The sequence below is a fragment of the Bubalus kerabau genome, chromosome 19 (assembly GCF_029407905.1).
Source record: "Bubalus kerabau isolate K-KA32 ecotype Philippines breed swamp buffalo chromosome 19, PCC_UOA_SB_1v2, whole genome shotgun sequence".
In the NCBI taxonomy this organism is placed as follows: domain Eukaryota; kingdom Metazoa; phylum Chordata; class Mammalia; order Artiodactyla; family Bovidae; genus Bubalus; species Bubalus kerabau.
In genome coordinates this window covers 34656027-34663979 of record NC_073642.1, presented here as the reverse complement: position 1 = coordinate 34663979, position 7953 = coordinate 34656027, and the positions used below count along the sequence as shown (strand labels likewise).

Genomic DNA, 7953 nt, shown 5'->3' with positions numbered 1-7953 from the left:
ACCCCCAACCCCAACCCCCCCGCCCCTTTATAAATAGCTGGCCGGCAAGGGGGAGCTAGTTGTAAAGCTTCCGGTTTCCGGGGGTGTGGCTACTCTGCAGTTTGAAAATCCGGGCGCGAGGGTGTCTCCGTGCTTTCGCGTAATAGCGTTATGTATCACTCAGTCTTCCAAGGCGCAGGTCACCGGAACGAGGTCTGACGTGAGGTTTGTGTGCGCGCGTGCTAAGTGGCTTCGGTCCTGTCCGACTCTTTGCGACCGCACGCACTGCAGCCCGCCAGACCCCTCTGTCCATGAAATTCTCCAGGCAAGAACACTGGAGTGGGTTGCCACGCCCTCCTCTAGGGGATCTTCCCGACCCAGGGATCGAACCGGCGTCTCTTTTGTCTCCTGCATTGACAGGTGGGTTCCAGGTATGATGTTTACAGCCTCACGATTCCCGCAATGTCCTGGCGCTCATGCAGAGTCCGCAGGTTACGCCAGGTCCGTACAGCTAGGCAGATGGCAACTCCGGTTTCCGGACTCTCGGTCCTGGGTCTCCCGCTTCGACCCGTCCTCGCTCGGCAAGGACCCTTTCCGAAGCGGCCTCTTCAGACTCGCCCCAGCCTTGTAATCCTCACCAGGAAACGGCCTGTCTTTGAGTGAAATCAGCTTCCTTTGTGCTCCTCGCTTCTGGCTTTTCGTGGCGAACATGCCTGTGAAGGCATACTAGGAACCCAACGATGACTTCCTCTAAAAGTTGGTACATTGAGAGAAGTTACCAAGGTTTCCTGGTACACCCCAACGTGCAGTTCAGTTCAGTCACTCAGTCGTGTCCGACTCTTTGCGACCCCATGAATCACAGCACGCCAGGCCTCCCTGTCCATCACCATCTCCCGGAGTTCACTCAAACTCATGTCCATCGAGTCAGTGATGCCATCCAGCCATCTCATCCTCTGTCGTCCCCTTCTCCTCCTGCCCCCAATCCCTCCCAGCATCAGAGTCTTTTGGGGTTTATATCAGTCATTCATAGAATTAGTTCGGGAAGGGGAATTTCACAGGACTCTCGGAGAAACTGCATACAGTCGTCCATGGTATCCGCAGGAGATTGCTTCCAGGAGCCTCTCGTGGATACCAAAATACGCGGATACTTAAATCCCGTGCTTAAAACCGGTGTTGTATAGTCGAGTGTTTGTTTTTTTTTTTTTCCGAGTGTATTTTAAATGCATAGTTAGAATAGATTTTTTTGCCCAGAGGTTAGAATTAGATAAACTATTCTGTTATAACTCTACTGGAGGAACTCATTCAAGGACTAAAGAAAGCCAAAAAAAAAAAAAAAAACCCAAACAGGTAAATATATAAGAAAATAATGAGGTTGATCCTAGCAACTAAAGACTGATTTGGTGTGCACAAACGTAAAAGCAGGACTGCAACATTCCAGTGTATGGACTGAGACTAAAGCAACAACTGAGCAGGATAGCTTGACTATGGAGAGCCTATAAACTGCAGGTTCTGGGAGGGCCTAGCACTGGAGCTAATTACTACTCTGTTCTTCAGTAAACTGAAAAATTAAAGCAATGGGAATATCAGACCACCTTACCTGCCTCCTGAAAAATCTGTATGCAGGTCAAGAAGAAACAGTTAGAACTGGACATGGAAAAACAGACTGGTTCCAAATTAGGAAAAGAGTAAGTCAAGGCTGTATGTTGTCACCCTGCTTATTTAATGTATATGCAGAGTACATCATGTGAAATGCCGGGCTGGATGAAGCACAAGCTGGAATCAAGATTACTGGGAGAAATATCAATAACTTCAGATTTGTAGATGACACCACCCTGATGGCAGAAAGTGAAGAACTAAAGAGCCTCTTGATGAAAGTGAAAGAGGAGAGTGAAAAAACTGGCTTAAAACTCAGCATTCAAAATTCTTAGTGATGGGAATACCAAACCTCCTTCTTCAAAAACTAAGATCATAGCATCTGGTACTATTACTTCATGGCAAATACATGGGGAAATAATAGAAACAGTGGCAGACTTTATTCTCTTGGGCTTCAGAATCACTGCAGATGGTGACTGCAGCCATGAAATTAAAAGACACTTGCTTCTTGGAAGAAAAGCTATGACAAACTTAAACAGCATGTTAAAAAGCAGAGACAAAGGTCCATCTAGTCAAAGCTATGGTTTTTCCAGTAGTCATGTATGGATGTGAGAGTTGGACCATAAAGAAAGCTGAGCACTGACAAAGTGATGCTTTTGAACTGTGATGTTGGAGAGGACTCTTGAGAGTCCCTTGGACTGCATAGAGATCAAACCAGTTAATCCTAAAGGAAATTAGTCCTGAATATTCACTGGAAGGACTGATGCTGAAGCTGAAGCTCCAATACTTTGGCCACCTGATGTGAAGAACTGACTCACTGGAAAAGACGCTGATGCTGGGAAGCATTGAGGGCAGGAGGAGAAGGGGACCACAGAGGATGAGGTGGTTGGATGACATCACCGACTTCGATGGACTTGAGTTTGAGCAAGTTCTGGGAGTTGGCGATGAACAGGGAAGCTTGGCATCCTGCAGTCCATGGGGTCACAAAGAGTTGGACACAACTGAATGACTGAACTGAACTCTTTCAATATAGGAGATTTTCACAAATATCACCCCATTTTCCTAAAGCCTAGGTTCCTCATTGTTGCTGTTGTTCAGTTGCTAAGTTGTATCTGACTCTTTGCCACCCTGTGGATTGCAGCACACCAGGCTCCTCTGTCCTCCACTATCTCTCAGAGTTTGCTCAAATTCATGTCCATTGAGTCAGTGATGCTATCTAACCATCTCATCCTCTGCCGCCCCCTACTTTGGCCTTCAATCTTTTTCAGCATCAGGGCCTTTTCCAGTGAGTCAGCTCTTCTCATCAGGTGGCCAAAGTATTGGAGCTTCAGCATGAGTACTTCCAATGAATATTCAGGGTTGATTTCCTTTAGGATTGACTGGTTTGATCTTGCTGTCCAGGGGACGCTCAAGAGTCGTCTCCAACACCACAATTTGAAAGCATCAATTCTTTAGTGTTCAGCCTTCTTTATGGTCCAATGCTCACATCTGTATGTGACTACTGGAAAAACCATAACGGACTTTTGTCAGCAAAAGGATATCTCTGCTTTTTAATATGCTGTCTAGATTTGTCATAGCTTTCCTTCCAAGAAGCAAGCCTCTTTTAATTTCATGGTTGCAGTCATCATGTGCAGTAATTTTGGAACCCAAGAAAATGAAATCTGTTGCTGTTTTCACTTTTTTCCCCTTCTATTTGCATGAAGTGATGGGATCAGGGAAGCCTGGGGTCACAAAGAGTCAGACATGACTGAGTGAACTGAACTGATGGGATCAGATGCCATGATCTTAGTTTTTTGAATGTTGTGTTTCAAGCCAGCTTTTTCACTGTCCTCTTTCATCCTCATCAAGAGGCTCTTTAGTTCCTCTTCACTTTCTGCCATTATAGTGGTATCATCTGCATATCTGAGATTATTGATATTTCTCTTGGCAATCTTGATTCCAGCTTGTGATTCATCCAGTCCGGCATTTCACATGATGTACTCTGCATATTAGTTAAATAAGCAGGGTGACAATATACAACCACATACGTACTCCTTTCCCAATTTTGAACCAGTCAGGAGACAGGTAAGATGGTCTGGTATTCCTATCTCTTTAAGAATTTTCCAGTTTGTTGTGATCCACACAGTAAAAAGTGTTAGTGGAGCCAATGAAGCAGAAGTAGGTGTTTTTCTGGAACTCCATTGCTTTCTCCATGATCCAACAAATGTTGGCAATTTGATCTCTGGTTCCTCTGCCAGCTTGTACATCTGGAAGTTCTCGGTTCACGTACTGTTGAATCCCAGCTTGAAGGATTTTGAGCATAACCTTGCTAGCATGTGAAATGAAGACCCTGTCATCATCTTGTTTTCCTCACAGTGGATATAAATACACTAGGTGCTCATGAGGTTTTTGTTTTGATGATTTCATTATCCGATCCATAAGAGAATGAGCAATGACTATCTTGCTACCGCTACTGCTAAGTCACTTCAGTCGTGTCCGACTCTGTGCAACCTCATAGACGGCAGCCCACCAGGCTCCCCCGTCCCTGGGATTCTCCAGGCAAGAACACTGGAGTGGGTTGCCATTTCCTTCTCCAGTGCATCAAAGTGAAAAGTGAAAGTGAAGTCGCTCAGTCGTGTCTGACTCTTCGTGACCCCATGGACTGCAGCCTACCAAGCTCCCTGGTCCCTGGGATTCTCCAGGCAAGAGTACTGGAGTGGGGTGCCATTGCCTTCTCCGAATGACTATCTTAGCCTCCACTTTATCTTCAGCAGTTGACCAGGACCTGGCACTTAGTAGAGAAGCAATAAATAGGTATTGAGTAAATAAGTCATCTTCCAAATGTGGTTGTCTTGCTATGGCTTGTTGCTCCCAGGAATGGAGGTAAGCCTCTCTGAGTTTTGTAATGATAGATTATTAAATGAGTAAATGAATGAAGATGTAACGCAGGACCAAGCAGGTTCTTTGGGAACCAGTTTACCAAGTAGGTGCTGTGATCAGAAGCAGGGTCAGATTCCAGATAGAATTAGAGGTCTGGACAGAAGACAAAGAAGGATGACCATACTTGGTAAAAAAGACAGTCCTTCAGTCAGTCTGTCCATATTTGGAGACAATACCCTCATTAGCTTTCCCAGAGAAAGTAGTGAAAAGTTTTTCATTAATCCTTCAAGAGACTATTTGCCCAATCATTAGCTATTGGAAAGCAAATTATAAGAGTGTACATTTGCATTTTTAAAATAACTTTATAAAATTAATATGGCAATTTCTAGGTCTGGCAAGATAGCAAATGAAAATCATCTGCAAGTACTCCTGCTACAAACAAAAATGTATAAAATAATACATTTATTAAAAATCACACAGGGAGCCTAGCACTCTGTGATGTCTAGAGGGATGGGATTGGGGGTGGGGGTGGGAGGGAGGTTCAAAAGGGAGGGAATGTATATATATATATACTTATGGCTGATTCCCACTGTTAGATGGCAGAAACCAGCACAACATTGTAAAGCAATTATCCTCCGATTAAAAAAAAAAACACACAAAAAAAAACCAGATAGTTGTGGGGAATATTCTGATACCAGAAATGAAGGGGTAACTGGAAAAAGGCAGTGAGCTTTGGAAGCTGATGATCACCTTTACAGAGAGGTAAGTGGTCCTGGATTGCAGCCATGAAATTAAAAGATGCTTACTTCTTGGAAGGAAAGTTACGACCAACCTAGATAGCATATTGAAAAGCAGAGACATTACTTTGCCAACAAAGGTCCGTCTAGTCAAGGCTATGGTTTTTCCAGTGGTCATGTATGGATGTGAGAGTTGGACTGTGAAGAAGGCTGAGCTCCAAAGAATTGATGCTTTTGAACTGTGGTGTTGGAGAAGACTCTTGAGAGTCCCTTGGACTGCAAGGAGATCCAACCAGTCCATTCTAAAGGAGATCAGCCCTGGGTGTTCTTTGGAAGGAATGATCCTAAAGCTGAAACTCCAGTACTTTGGCCACCTCATGCGAAGAGTTGACTCATTGGAAAAGACTCTGATGCTGGGAGGGATTGGGGGCAGGAGGAGAAGGGGACGACAGAGGATGAGATGGCTGAATGGCATCACTGACTCGATGGACGTGAGTCCGAGTGAACTCCGGGAGTTGGTGATGGACAGGGAGGCCTGGCGTGCTGCAATTCATGGGGTCGCAAAGAGTCGGACACGACTAAGTGACTGAACTGAACTGAAGTGGTCCTGGAAGCCTTGCTTGGAGATTTTTGTTTTAACACCAAAACACTGGACTAGGCCTCTGAGCAATTAAAACTGATAACACATACCACTACATAAAGTTGAAAACGTTAAAAGAGCTCCATCCTAAGTAAAAGGGCAGAGTACAAAAAAACAAAAAACTCAAAACCATGCATCAGCTCTAAGAAAACAAGAGAAGTTCTCTGGCTTGGAAGGCAGGGCAGTGAAAGGGGAGTTGATGTATGAAAGAATAGTCTTCCCTGAGAATTTGAAACCCTAGTACTGTACTTTGGGTAACTTTGTGGCCAAACTTTCCCAGAAAAGTCCAAGATTGGTCCTGGCATTTTAACATACAGTTAAACTGGGGCATTCTATTAAGAAATTAAAGATTCAGTGGCAGGAGGAATTGTGTAGTCAGTGACTTTTGTGTGAGTGAAGTTGACTAGCTGAAGTCTGCTTTTTTAATAAGGGGGAAAAGCAGACAACATGTCACTTGAGGTCTACAGTTTTAAAATTTTAATCAAATTCTTTTACAGAAATCAACAAAAACCAGATCTGTATGAATAAAAAGCATAAAACCTAAAGATGTGAAAAAAAATAATTAAAAGTTAGCATGCTCAAAATGTTTTTTGGGAGGAGGTTTCTTTGGCCACGCTGCATGGCACGTGGGATCTTAGTTCCCCAACCAGGGATCGAACCTGTGCCCGCTGCAGTGAAAGCGTGGAGTCTTAACCACTGAACAACCAGGGAAGTCCTTAATGGTACTTTTAAAGAATTTCTTACAAGTCTAATTTATAAAAGTTTATTTTGATGGATAGAGCCTTTAGTGTCCTATTTAAAAACTTTCTGCCCTAATTATGAAGTATTTTCCTATGTTTTCTTCTGTAAGTTTTATCTTTCACATTTAGGTGTATGATTAATTTCATATTACCTTTTAAGTGTAAAGTGAGATAGGAATCAAGGTTCTTATTTTCCTTATGGGTATCAGTTGATCGCTATGGTTTTTTTTCAATCGCGTCCCCACTGAATTTCCCTGCCAGCTCCGTCATAAGGTGACTGTTACGTATCGGTCAATGTCTGACTCTGTTCTGTCCACTAATTATTTTTGTGCCACTTGTGTAGCTTTACAGTAGGTCCGGCATCTAGTAGCTTAAGTCCTCCAAATTTAATTTGCTTTACCATGGCTTTATCACTAACAGATAACAACTTTTTTAATGCTTCTAAAACTATACAGTTTTATTGAATTAAATTTTTATTCAACAAAATTTAGGTTATACTGCACATGTTAGTAAACTGCATAATTCACATAACTTGAATATTTTCCCATGTGCGTAGATTGTCTTTGCAAATGTGACATTTTTACTTTTATTTTACAGTAATTTCAAGTTTACAATAAAGTTGCAAAAATAGTACAAAATAATTCCCTCTTACCACCCAAAGCCCCAAACTGTTGACATTTTTACCTTATCATTCTTTCTCACCCTATGTATTATTCTCCCACCTCCACCCCTAAGTCATTTGAAACCAAGTTGTAGATACGATGCCCCATTACCCTCTCTGCATACTGGGACTGTAGCCATGAAATTAGAAGACCCTTGCTTCTTGGATGGAAGGCTATAACAAACCTAGATAGCAAATTTAAAAAGCAGAGACATCACTTTGCTGATAAAGGTCCATCTAGTCAAAGCTATGGTTTTTCCAGTAGTTACATACCGATGTGAGAGTTGGACCATAAAGAAGGCTGAGCACCAAAGAATTGATGTTTTCAAACTGTCCTGCTGGAGAAGACTCTTCAGAGTGCCTTGGACAGCAAGGCAATCAAACCAATCAATCCTAAAAGAAATCAACCCTGAATATTCATTTGAAGGACTGATGCTGAAGTTCAAGCTCTAATACTTTGGCCGCCTGATGCAAAGAGCCGACACATTGGAAAAGACCCTGATGCTGAGAGAGATTAAAGGCAAAAGGAGAAGGGGGCTGCAGAGGATGAGATGGTTGGATATCATCACCAACTCAATAGACAGGAGTTTGAACAAACTCCAGGAGATAGTGGAGGACAGAGGAACCTGGCATGCTACAGTCCATCGGATTGCAAAGAGTTAGACACAACTTAGTGACTGAAGCTGACCTGCCTCCTGAGAAATCTGTATGCAGGTCAGGAAGCAACAATTAGAACTGGACACA

The 7953-nt window shown here is 43.1% G+C and overlaps 1 pseudogene; it reads left to right on the top strand.

Moving 5' to 3' along the window:
* The first annotated feature begins 75 nt into the window (after window positions 1-75).
* The window catches only part of LOC129633916 (protein SET-like), a 35285-nt pseudogene continuing 27407 nt past the window's right edge, over window positions 76-7953 (top strand).